The following is a 13,700-nucleotide window of genomic DNA, read 5'->3' on the forward strand; positions in this document are numbered from 1 at the left end:
TGGGAGGCTGCAGCAGTCCCAGGCGCTGTCATTATTATCTATTTTTGTCCAAATATATACATCCCTATCGAGCACAACAACTCCCCCGCCTTTATCGGCGCTCTTAACAGAGGCGGGCTGGGCCGGGGGGCAGAGTGCCACATGCCCCCCAGGCCGGCATGACTATCTACTGGCTGGGCCGCTGTGTGCATCTTGCACACACTGCCGCAGCCCAGCCATCACCGGCGCAGCCGCCGGCCACCAGCACAAGCTGTTCCTGGCCGCACGAATGTAAGGTGACGGCCTCTTCAAAAATGGCCGCCACCTTATAGGAGACAGACACTAGAGGTACTGCTATACCTCTAGTGTCTGTCAGAAGAGAACAGTGCGGCCAGCGCTACCCGGAAGTGCGGATTCGGGTAGCGCTGGCGCGCTATTTAAATCAGGCTTGCCTACAGTATGCTCCCGATTGCTGCAGAGACAGTGCAGGATGTCACTCTGAGCTGAGGCTCAGGCTGTGCATCGGGAGCTGGACTCTCTGGAGGAGCAGAGAGCTGACAGCCAGGGCTTGCCTCTGCTGCTTCCCGGAGGCTGGCCCCGCCCACCACAAACACTGAGCACGGCAGGAGGCTCAGGCTCCATTCATCAGGCCAGCCCTGCTCTCTGTCCCTGCTCCTATGCTGCCTCCCTCAGACCTTCTCCAGGAAGTCCCTGCTCCTCCCAGGAAGGAGCAACACAGACATGTGAGTGTGCACTGGGGAGAGGGAGGCTGTGTATAATGTGTGTGTATAATTTAATGCAGAGGGTGAGGGGAAGAGTGTATGATGTATCACAGTGTGTGTGGGGGTTGTATAATGTATCACAGTGTGTGTGTGTGTGGGGGGGGTGTATAATGCATCACAGTGTTTGGGGGGGGGGATGTATAATGCATCACAGTGTTTGGGGTGGGGAGGGTGTATGATGCTTCACAGTGTGTGGGGGGGGGTGTGTATAATATATCAGTGTGTGTGGGGGGGGGGAGTGTATAATGTATCACAGTGTTTGGGGGGGAGGATGTATAATGTATCACAGTGTTTGGGGGGGGAGGGTGTATGATGCATCACAGTGTGGGGGGGAGGGTGTATAATATATCAGTGTATGGGGGGGGGCAGGGGCTGCATAATGTAATATAATGTTATGGTTATGTGGACAGGCTGTAATATAGGGGGCTGGTGTGCATAATGTATTGGCTGTAATATGGGGGATGTATGTAATATAATGGTACTGTATATGTTCTGCACGTTTTTTTTTTATTTTTTTAAGAGGCCTGTGATTGATTTTTATAAGTGAATGAGGTGTGTGGGATGTATTCAATGCTGTGGGCAAGCGGCGACAGCGAGCAGGGCTTCCTGCTCGCTGTCACCACTCACCCTGTCAGTTTTAAACTCACCCCCTCATACGCCAATTCCCTCTCGCTCAGTTTTTTGAATGAGGGGGAATTGGCGTATGCGGCTGCAGAAGCAGCGAGACTCACGGCTATATACAGCGGGTTCACTGCATTAGCCGCGGGTCTCGCTGTTTGGGGGAATCCTCGCCGTCCTGTGACAGCGAGGATTCCCCCAGAACGTTGAATAGGGCAAGCGGCTGGCGAGGGGGGTTAAACAGGGATGATCGCTGGTTTTCTGCGATCCTCACTGTTTAACCCCCTCGCAGGCCGCATTGAATATTACCCTGTGTGTGTGCAGTGAAAGGTGTATGTGCATGTGTGTTTTTAGTGAAACAGGTATGTGGTGTATTTAAGTGAGGGGTTTTGAGGGTTTTTAAGTGATAGAATGATGTGTGTGTGTGTGTGCATGTACATGTTAACTGAAAGAGGTGTGCATGTGTCTGAGAGAAAAAGGTGCATGTGTTTGTGTTGAGTGGCAGTGGCGGATTTAGAGGGATCACCAATGAATGTACCCCTCTGTCGTTTAGGTGATTTTTAGTTTTACAGTTTTTAACAGCCGACCCACATACCACCTCTAACAGGAGCCAGACGACCCGCAAGGCACCTCTCACCGTAGCCAGACGACCCACAAGCCCCCTCTTGATTGGACACACATCGGGAGCTGTGACACATCAGTGGGACAGAGGTGTGTGTTTTTATTGAGTGACAGAGGTGTCTATGTGTGTGTATATAGATGCTGTATACATTGGTGAGGGGACTGTGGTAGACCAACATTTATCTTGCCTCCGGTCAAGGACCACTGATGGCGCATGGAAATGGTCGCCCTTTCTCCCTCACACTCTCTCCCTGTCTGTCTCTCTCACAAACTCTCTTTTCATTCCTCTCACACACATTCCCGCTCTCTCTCCCACCTCTGTCTCACACACTCCGCCCCTCTGTCTCTTAAGCTGTGTACACACGGGGCGATATTTCGCACATAGCGCTGGCAATATGGTCGCTGAGCGACCATATTGCCAGTGATTTCATGTGCTATGGGCGATAAATTGCCGGGAGCGCGCTCCCGTGGCCAGCCCTGCAATGGTCGCTTGTCGCAGGAGCATGCTCCTGCCACCAGCGCTTTCCCCGGCAGTCAGCTGTTTCCCCCAGTTTCTCCTTCTCATCAGCGATCATCTCTGGTCGCTGATGAAGGGAGACATTGAGCAATCGACAGCATCGACATCTGAATCAGGCCCAAAGTTTTCTTCTGCTACTGTAGGGCACACCCCCTAGTGGCAATAGGTACGTCTATAGGCGGAGTTAGACACACCCCCTGGGAGGATCATGACTCACGCTCTCAGTGGCATGTAGCATTCCACTAGCAGCTAAAATCTCCCTGAAACTAGTTTTCAAAAGTAGGCAAGTATGATTTAAATGGATCCCCTTGGCGACGAGCATGTACCCTGGCTCTCCCCTGCAAAAAATCCCCATGGCAAGAATGAAACACCTGGCAAGAAGCATGTAACCCCTGGCAACAAGCGATATAGGTAAGCAGCATTTATATGGTATAATTATTTAGTTTAATGGGCATTACGGTATTGGCATTATGTTTTATGGGCATTAGGTTGCTGGCATTATGTGTAATGGGCATTACGGTGTTGGCATTATGTGTAATGGGCATTTCGGTGTGTGACATTATATGTAATTGGCATTAAGGTGTGGCTATTATGTGTAATGGGCATTACGGTGATGGCTTTATGTGTAATGGGCATTACGGTGTTGGCATTATGTGTAATGGGCATTACGGTGTTGACATTATGTGTAATTGGCATTAAGGTGTGGCATTATATGTAATTGGCATTAAGATGTGGCATTATGTTTGATGGGCATTACGGTGTGTGGCATTATGTTTAATTGGCATTACGGTGATGGCTTTATGTGTAATGGGCATTACGGTGTTGGCATTATGTGTAATGGGCATTACGGTGTGTGGCATTAGGTTTGGGCATTACGGTGTGGCATTATCTTTAATTGGCATTACGTCTGTGATGGCTTTATGTGTAATGGGCATTACGGTGTGTGGCATTATGTGTAATTAGCATTACAGTGATGGCTTTATCTGTAATGGGCATTACGGTGTGTGTGGCATTATGTGTAATGGGCATTACGGTGTGTGGCATTATGTGTAATTAGCATTACAGTGATGGCTTTAGGTGTAATGGGCATCACAGTGTAAATTTTTGTAACGCGCATTAGGCGCGCACTTTCCCCGTTTCTGTTGTATGTGTGTGTGGGGGGGAAGGATTGCTGCATACTAGACGGGAGAGGATAGGGTGGTGAAATGATGGCGATGGTGATGGGCCACTTGCTTGTGTTGCCCCCCAGGCTGAAAGTTGCCAGCCAGCCCCTGGCTCTTAATAACTATTGAGCTATCAGTTTGTAGGCTTTTGATAGCTTGACTTTCCTTAAAGGTAACATTTGATTCATTACTATTCTTTACATTTAATTTATGAAGGTCTTTTTTGACCAATTCAGTAAAAAGGTCGACATATGGTCCACGAGACTCTAGTGGATAATACGTCGACTTTAATTTCAGATTAGAATTTAGAGGGTCTGAAGGTACATCAGTCGTGGCCTCAGAGAGCGGTTTCCTAAGGAAGTGGCGCTTCAATGTTAGACGCCTAGCAAACAGGTTAAGGTCAATTTGTAAATCCTCTTTATTTGCTCCACTAGTAGGTGCAAACGATAGTCCTTTCTGTAGGACTGACATTTCAATGTCATTCAACACTCTTTTTGAAAGGTTAAATACTCCTCTAATATTATTGAGGGGGTCGGGATTAACACTCTCTGAAGCACTATATAAAGGGTTAACTATTGAACCATCCTCTGTTTGGCCTCCCTTCTTGGAATTTCCTTTTCCTCGCCTTCCCCTAGTCTTCTTTTTAACCTTAGGGGAGTGCGATTCGGTGTCGACACCTGTATGGCGTCGTGCCGGCCCACATCTAAAAAACGCCCATTCTCATATTCAGGGCGCAGGGCATGAAATCTATTCCTAAAGGGGCCTTTCTCCTGGGCATTCCTTTGGAAGACTGGCTCATCCCACCTATTTTTAGGGTGCCTATTTTGTCGATGGTAGGTATTTCTATTATTACGGGATTTATGAGGCACTTGCTGCCAGTGCTCCTGTCTCTCGTCACCATGTTCCTCAAGAAACCTATCGGGGCGGCCATCTCGCCTATGACCGGTCCTAACCGGTGTCGCGAAGGAACCACGTCTTTGTCTAGAATTTTGCCAGTTTTGTTTTTGTTTTGGGGGGTGTCTGTCAACGGGGACATTTGGGTGATTAGCTACACCAATCTTTGTCGGCTGTCAAGATCTTACTTTGTTATTTTCATAGTCACCCCTATCCCTGGCAAATTTTCTTTGTTTGGTATCTACAATTTTAGATTCAATGTTTGATACCTTTTTGTCAATCTCTGATTTTGCCTCAGATAGTGAATCTTTGGAGTGGGAGGCCTCAAGTATGGGAACAAGAGCTACCAACTGTTGTTCAATATCATTAAACACTTTTTTCTTTTCATTAATGAGCAGTCTCATCAGGGACATGGAGCACTCATCCAGAATGCCATTCCATTCCCGGATGAACTGCTCATTCTCAATGTTTACAGTGGGATTTTTAACTAGCCTCAGGCCCCTAGGGATCCTGCCGCAGTTGACATAACTGTCCAGGCTTTTTATATCCCACCATGTCTTTGCCTCCTTGATCAGGAGACGCTCTAAATCAAGGAGGTTACCAGAAACAGTGATCTTAATACTAAACGTTCTTTGGAATGTAATAGAATTTTTGATGATAGAAATCCCGTTCTGGGGAGTACTGCTTCTGGTAATGAGAATAATGGTAACCTCCTTGATTTAGAGCGTCTCCTGATCAAGGAGGCAAAGACATGGTGGGATATAAAAAGCCTGGACAGTTATGTCAACTGCGGCAGGATCCCTAGGGGCCTGAGGCTAGTTAAAAATCCCACTGTAAACATTGAGAATGAGCAGTTCATCCGGGAATGGAATGGCATTCTGGATGAGTGCTCCATGTCCCTGATGAGACTGCTCATTAATGAAAAGAAAAAAGTGTTTAATGATATTGAACAACAGTTGGTAGCTCTTGTTCCCATACTTGAGGCCTCCCACTCCAAAGATTCACTATCTGAGGCAAAATCAGAGATTGACAAAAAGGTATCAAACATTGAATCTAAAATTGTAGATACCAAACAAAGAAAATTTGCCAGGGATAGGGGTGACTATGAAAATAACAAAGTAAGATCTTGGCAGCCGACAAAGATTGGTGTAGCTAATCACCCAAATGTCCCCGTTGACAGACACCCCCCAAAACAAAAACAAAACTGGCAAAATTCTAGACAAAGACGTGGTTCCTTCGCGACACCGGTTAGGACCGGTCATAGGCGAGATGGCCGCCCCGATAGGTTTCTTGAGGAACATGGTGACGAGAGACAGGAGCACTGGCAGCAAGTGCCTCATAAATCCCGTAATAATAGAAATACCTACCATCGACAAAATAGGCACCCTAAAAATAGGTGGGATGAGCCAGTCTTCCAAAGGAATGCCCAGGAGAAAGGCCCCTTTAGGAATAGATTTCATGCCCTGCGCCCTGAATATGAGAATGGGCGTTTTTTAGATGTGGGCCGGCACGACGCCATACAGGTGTCGACACCGAATCGCACTCCCCTAAGGTTAAAAAGAAGACTAGGGGAAGGCGAGGAAAAGGAAATTCCAAGAAGGGAGGCCAAACAGAGGATGGTTCAATAGTTAACCCTTTATATAGTGCTTCAGAGAGTGTTAATCCCGACCCCCTCAATAATATTAGAGGAGTATTTAACCTTTCAAAAAGAGTGTTGAATGACATTGAAATGTCAGTCCTACAGAAAGGACTATCGTTTGCACCTACTAGTGGAGCAAATAAAGAGGATTTACAAATTGACCTTAACCTGTTTGCTAGGCGTCTAACATTGAAGCGCCACTTCCTTAGGAAACCGCTCTCTGAGGCCACGACTGATGTACCTTCAGACCCTCTAAATTCTAATCTGAAATTAAAGTCGACGTATTATCCACTAGAGTCTCGTGGACCATATGTCGACCTTTTTACTGAATTGGTCAAAAAAGACCTTCATAAATTAAATGTAAAGAATAGTAATGAATCAAATGTTACCTTTAAGGAAAGTCAAGCTATCAAAAGCCTACAAACTGATAGCTCAATAGTTATTAAGAGCGCCGATAAAGGCGGGGGAGTTGTTGTGCTCGATAGGGATGTATATATATCCGAGGCTTATAAACTGTTGCTGGATGATAAATCTTATGTTAAGTTGGGAGCTGATCCCACCAGTGAATACCTTGTCCATCTGGAGGTTATTCTTAGGAGGGGTCTGTCAGAGAGAATTCTGTGTCAGAACGAATTCAAATATTTGTTTAACAACACCCCCAACCTGGCAACATTTTACCATTTGCCTAAAATGCACAAGGAGTTGGTGCCGCCCCCTGGTCGCCCCATTGTGGCCGGGGTGGGGTCACTAACCTCCCGTGTCTCTGAATATGTGGATACATATATAAAAAAGTATGTACCCCTTATTAACACCTATGTACGTGACTCTTCCCATCTCTTGGAAATGATTGCAGATATTGAGTGGGAAGAGAGTTTTGCCTTTGCTACGATAGATGTGCAGGCTCTTTAAACAAGTATTCCCCATGAGAAGGGGATTCAGGCTGTCGCTAACCGCCTGAGCCTGGACCCTGAAATATCTGCTTCTAGACAAAAATTCATTGTGATTGTCTCAGATTTGTACTTCAATTTAACTATTTTGAATTCTTGGGTGACTGGTACTTGCAGACATGTGGCACGGCTATGGGCACGATTTGTGCCCCTAGCCTTGCCAATGTGTACATGGCCGAGTGGGAAACTGCTACCATTAAAGATGAGTTTAGTACCAATGTCATTTTTATAAAAAGGTATATTGACGATATTATTATCGTTTGGAAGGGAGAGAAATCCTCCTTTGATGAATTTGTCGATTGCCTGAATGTTAATGAATATAACTTGAAGTTTACATCAGTATTTCATCGTACCCGTATTGAATTCTTGGATATTGTTCTTGATGTGTGTAATTTTCCTGTGGAGAAGTCCATCCAAACCTCAACGTTCTTCAAACGTGTTGATGCGAACAGCTACCTCGAATACTCAAGCTGCCATTTGGGCGCTTGGAAGAAGAACATCCCTTACTCGCAGTTTTTGAGATTAAGGAGGAACTGTTCTAGCATCGCACGGTTTGACGAACAAGCGGCAGTATATGTCAACAGGTTTTAATGAGAAAGGATATCCACACAGTGTTGTTGATGGGGCTCTTAAAAGGGCACGCCTGTTGGATAGGAATAAACTGTTTCAACCAAAAACCCCTGTCCAAACCACTGCACCTGAGTCCAGTACTGGGAATGACATTATGTTTGTAACTCAATATAATTCACACGAAAAAGAACTTAAATACATCTTTAGGAAACACTGGGGTGTACTGAAGTTGGATCCCATTTTAGGTGACCATATCTCAGAGAACCCCAAAATGGTCTTCCGCCGAGCCAAAACCCTTAAAACCTTGATTTCTAAAAGTCAACTGGAAAATGTATACCCACCCTCACAGACATTTCTCAGTTTAAAGGGTAGTTACCCGTGCAATCGCTGTAAAATTTGCCAATATATGCAAAAAGGCCCTGAAATTGAAGGGACTAATATAAGGGTTAATAGTTTCATAAATTGTAATTCCACTTCGGTGGTATATTTACTCACATGTGGGTGTGGGTTGAAATATGTTGGCAAAACTAAGAGGTGCTTCAAAGTGAGAGTATTGGAGCACCTCCGGAACATCAAACACGGGGTCATGAACCATAGCGTGCCTCGGCATTTTAAAGAGAGTCATGGTTGTGACCCCAAATCTTTAACCTGTAAAGGTATTGAGTTAGTGCAACATAGCAAAAGAGGGGGTGACCACGATAATTTTTTACTCAAACGGGAAACCATTTGGATACTGAGGCTGAATACACTGGTACCCAATGGGTTGAACGAAGGGTATGAAATTACCCCGTTCATTAACTAAAATGACCAGTTCTCTCATAAATGTTTCCTCTGAAATCAATATTTCCCTCATCTTCTTCTGTTTGTATATCCACTTTATGAATTTTTCAGTGCTTTGTTAAATTCATCTTAGGGTTTAGGAAGATAGGATTAAAAAATGGATTTTCCTATCCTGTGTTCTTTGTACCAAGTTTTTTGTACTGTGTCTTTAAGATGATCCAATATGAAACTAATAGCTGTAGAACCCAGTATGGACATTAAAATGTCCAATATGTTATATATGTGATCATGTGTAGCTTATTTTATATTTGGATATATGTATTTATTGATATTTGTATTCCCTTGATGAAATTGATATATATGTATATTTTTATGTACTGGGATTTGATGTATATGTTTTTATTATGTACACCAGTGAGATATGCTGTTGGCACATATAAGGACCAAAAAAAAATTTTTTTCTCTATGTGTCCCCTTACGAATAAAATGTGTTCATATACACAATCTTTTTTCCCTTCCCCCTTTTTTCCTTTACATATATATATATATATATATATTTTTTTATATTTATTTATATATTTTTCATGGCTGGTTTTGCTACCTGTATTGCCTGGTTTCCAATGTAATAATATTATTATCAGGTTTTCATTTAGAAGCTACCTATAGGTTTATAGCTCGCATTTGACGCATGTCAGTGGACAGGCTGTCACTATGGCAACAGGGCTCTCTGTAGCCCTGTAAACCGTACAATGAGTGTTATATATACATTCTTTATATATCCATTAGTCACAGCCATTTTTAATATTATAGCTCACTATGTACGTAGTGCACTTTGATTTCAATGGACAGCGGGGATTAGATGTCGGCTGTCAGGTTACGCTCCCCATTGTTTACATTGTAGTTATGGCAACGTACCACTTTAATAATTGTACATTGCCTCTTATGCTTACACCGAGCTGTCAGTAGCATTGCCCTATGGGGCGCTTACCCTTCTATCATGTGATGCCTACCGACCTATCACGCAACAGCTACGCGTCATGCTATGACGCTGACGCACCCGTTCTTTCCATGTGATGCCGATAGGCCTATCACGCTACAGTTGCGCGTCATGCTATGACGCTGCCGCCCTGTACTCTCCTCGTCCTGTAGTATGGTACGATGGTGGTCTAGATACTTCCCCCTTGCGTCTAACGTCACCACGCGTATGCCACCCACTCGCCTATTTGCAGTTGATTCTCATTACCTTTAATTTACCCGCTCTCTATGACGGGATCATCCCTATATAAACAGTACGAGCGCACGTCGTAGCCACGCCCTCTGACGAAGTCCACCAGTGACGAAACGTGTCAGGGTGTGGCTTACGACGCTCCAGCTGCCCTGGTCACCGGTGTCCCCGACGTGCTGTGAATCTCTGCGCTTCCCTGCAATCCAGCCCTGCGGCGTTTGAGTCCAAGCAAGGTCCTGGTCCTGGTACAGTGTGAGCAGCCTATGCCATTGGTTTTAAAACCCATGCCTTGTGGTACCCAGTCCACAGTGTTTTTATATGTGGTACGAGTCTTATCTTGCCTACATCCGGGAATATATTTTTAATAAATTTCATACTTTGAAATATTACACCATGAAGCGCCTTCTTTCTGCCCATTTCTTGATATATATATATATATATATATATATACTAGGTGATTCATCGCGCCCTACGGGCGCTCTTCACACCGTCGTAAGGGGCTGCGCCCCCTTAATTTGTGAACGTTTGTATATGAGAAATATGGTTAGAATTGTATGAAAGATGCCCTGTATTGCAACTTAGGTGTCCGCGAATCGCGGGAGGGGGGGTCGCGGAGGGTGCCGCGAATTGCAGGAGGGGGGGTCGCGGGGGGTGCCGCGAATTGCAGGAGGGGGGGTTGTGGGGGGGTGGATGCTGCGAATCGCGGGAGGGGAGGGATTGCAGAGAATCGCGGGAGGGGGGTCGCGGGGTGGGTTGCCGCAAATCGCGGGAGGGGGGTTACGGGGGCGGGGGTTGCGGCGAATCATGGTAGGGGGGGTCGTGGGGGGTGTGCCGTGAATCACAGGAGGGGGGGTCACGGGGTGGGGTGCCGAGAATCGCGGGGGGGTGTGTGTGTGCCGTGAATCGCGGGAGTGGGGGTTGCGGGGGGGGGGTGTGACGCGAATCGCCACAAGAAAAAATCAACACAGAAAGGTCAACACATGTAAATGTTGACATAAGTGTGGCACTTCATTGGTGTCCATGTCGACACATGAGAATGAATATGAAAACATTCAAAAAATGAAAAAAAAAACTTCAAAAACTCATGTTAACCTTTTTCATTGTCGACCATAGCCATGTCAGTGTTTTCCATGTGCAATTTAATTCTGGAGCTGCCGCGAATCGCGGGGGGGTGCCGCGAATTGCGGGAGGGGGGGTCGCGGGGGTGGGTGCCGCGAATCGCGGGAGGGGGGGTTACGGGGCGGGGGTTGCGGCGAATCATGGGAAGGGGGGTCGCGGGGGTGTGCCGTGAATCACTGGAGGGGGGGTCACGGGGTGGGGTGCTGAGAATCGCGGGGGAGGTGTGTGTGTGTGTGCCGTGAATCGCGGGAGTGGGGGTTGTGGGGGGGGGGGTGTGACGCAAATCGCCACAAGAAAAAATCAACACAGAAAGGTCAACACATGTAAATGTTGACATAAGTGTGGCACTTCATTGGTGTCCATGTCGACACATGAGAATGAATATGAAAATATTCAAAAAATGAAAAAAAAACTTCAAAAACTCATGTCAACCTTTTTCATTGTCGACCATAGCCATGTCAGTGTTTTCCATGTGCAATTTAATTCTGGAGCTGCCGCGAATCACGGGGGGGTGCCGCGAATTGCGGGAGGGGGGGTCGCGGGGTTGGGTGCCGCGAATCGCGGGAGGGCGGGGTTCACAGGGGTTCCGGTGGGGGGTTGCCGCGAATTGCGGGAGGTCACGGGGGGTGCCGCGAATCGCGGGAGGGGGGGTTGCGGGGGGTGTGACGCGAATCGCCACAAGAAAAAATCAACACAGAAAGGTCAACACATGTAAATGTTGACATAAGTGTGCCACTTCATTGGTGTCCATGTCGACACATGACAATGAATATGAAAAAATTAAAAAAATTAAAAATAAATCTTCAAAAACTCATGTCAACCTTTTTCATTGTCGACCATAGCCATGTCAGTGTTTTGCATGTGCCATTTAATCCTGGGGCTGCTGCGAATAGCGGGGGGGGGGTGGTGCCGCGAATCGCGGGAGGGGGGTCGCAGGGGGGGTGCCGCCAATCGTGCAAGGGGGGGTCGCGGGGGGGGGGTCTTTTTGCCGCGAATCGCGGGAGGGAGGTCCCGGGGGGGGGTGTTTTTTCCGCGAGTCGGGGGGGGGGGGGGGGTGTCACGGGGGAGGGTTTGCCGCGATTCGCGGGAGGGGGGGTCGCGGGGTGGTGGTTATGCCGCGAATTGCGGGAGGGGTCGTGGGGGGGTTCTTTTTGCAGCGAATCGCGGGAGGGGGGGTCGCGGGGGTGTTTTTGCTGCGAATCGCGGTAGGGGGGGTCGCGGGGGAGCGGGTGTTTTTGCCGCGAATCGCGGGAGGGGGGCGCTCACCTGGTGGCTGTGGAGTACCAGTGCTGGGCAACATGGGAAGGCAGTGGGTGTCTGGCACTGTCTGTGGGCTCACTGGGCTGGTTCTCTGTCACATACCTCCCAACATGACCCTCTCCAGGAGGGACACAATGCTCTGTTTCTAGACTTCCCCTTAATGTATGATTGCCATCACCTGTTTTAAACAGGTTAATTTCTCAGAAAGGTGTTCAGCACAGATGAAGGCATTCACACATTAAGAGGAAAGTCCAGGAACAGAGCGTTATAGACACAGACACCCACTTTGAGTGACAGATGTAGCCAAATATATAGGAGATATATATATATATATATATATATATATAGAATTTGTAGAGAGGCAGGCACTCACCAACACTGAGAGTTTTGTGCAAAGGCAAAGTAGTCTTTATTCGTCACATCATAGGGACATCAAATAGGCATCGACGTTTCGACCCACAACAGGGGTCTTTGTCAAGATCATCAGCATGGGTACACCAGACAAGATATACAGCTAACCTGCTGACCGGCTATTTATGGCTTGCACCCTCATTAGCTGTCACCACCCACTCACCTGTGACAGTCTAATGAGAAGCACTGAGATCACTAGTATATAGTAAAGCCACACTTACCATTCCAGCAGGGCAGGAGGATACACCAACGTTAAGCACCATATTAAATTATCATAGTACAAAAAGGCAAAGAAAAGCCTGTAGTTACTTAATTAAGTGAGGTGCGCTAAAAACGGAAGTAGCGTGCGTTCCATGGCTTTGGAACGCACCTCCCAACCGGAAGTGGTCATCCTCAGCGTCTACACGCCCCCAGGCTGTGTAGCGCATTCACAGCTGCCGCAGAACCAGGAAGTGGAGTGCGTTCCACCCAGCTGGAACGCAAACAGGAAGTATCAATCGGAGACAACCGCTATACCATTAAACCATGTTTTCTAATCATCAATCTCAAGCCGTATATAGCGCAGGTCAGCAGGTCACTTGCATTTACAAATTATTTATTAAAACCACTAATGTAGAAAAAGAACAATAATGTGAAAAAATAAAAAAATGAAAAAAATCGGCATAATCAAATACATATAGAGGAAGAAAGAAAAGAAAAATAAGAAATACAAAACAAAACATTTATTGCACCACCCCATAGTCCATTGCTTCTCACGCTCATGAAGCCCTCTACAGAAATACATTGTACGCATTATGCTCATTTAGACCCCTTGGGACAAGTGTCCCCAATTCAAAGATCCATCTCGCCTCCTTTCTTTGTAGCACCTTCTCCCGATCTCCACCACCATGGAACGCACGCTACTTCCGTTTTTAGCGCACCTCACTTAATTAAGTAACTACAGGCTTTTCTTTGCCTTTTTGTACTATGATAATTTAATATGGTGCTTAACGTTGGTGTATCCTCCTGCCCTGCTGGAATGGTAAGTGTGGCTTTACTATATACTAGTGATCTCAGTGCTTCTCATTAGACTGTCACAGGTGAGTGGGTGGTGACAGCTAATGAGGGTGCAAGCCATAAATAGCCGGTCAGCAGGTTAGCTGTATATCTTGTCTGGTGTACCCATGCTGATGATC

The 13,700-nt window shown here is 46.6% G+C and overlaps 1 long non-coding RNA gene across 2 annotated transcripts in view; it reads left to right on the forward strand.

Moving 5' to 3' along the window:
- The first annotated feature begins 275 nt into the window (after nucleotides 1–275).
- LOC146031831 (uncharacterized) overlaps nucleotides 276–13,700 on the forward strand; it is a 56,873-nt gene continuing 43,448 nt past the window's right edge. For both annotated transcript variants that reach the window (XR_014457289.1, XR_014457295.1), the window contains exons 1-2: nucleotides 276–722; nucleotides 1,962–2,090. This is a non-coding gene — a long non-coding RNA (uncharacterized LOC146031831). The remainder of the gene's footprint in view (nucleotides 723–1,961; nucleotides 2,091–13,700) is intronic.

Source organism: Crinia signifera, chromosome 1 (genome assembly GCF_055691185.1).
Source record: "Crinia signifera chromosome 1, ASM5569118v1, whole genome shotgun sequence".
Taxonomy (NCBI): domain Eukaryota; kingdom Metazoa; phylum Chordata; class Amphibia; order Anura; family Myobatrachidae; genus Crinia; species Crinia signifera.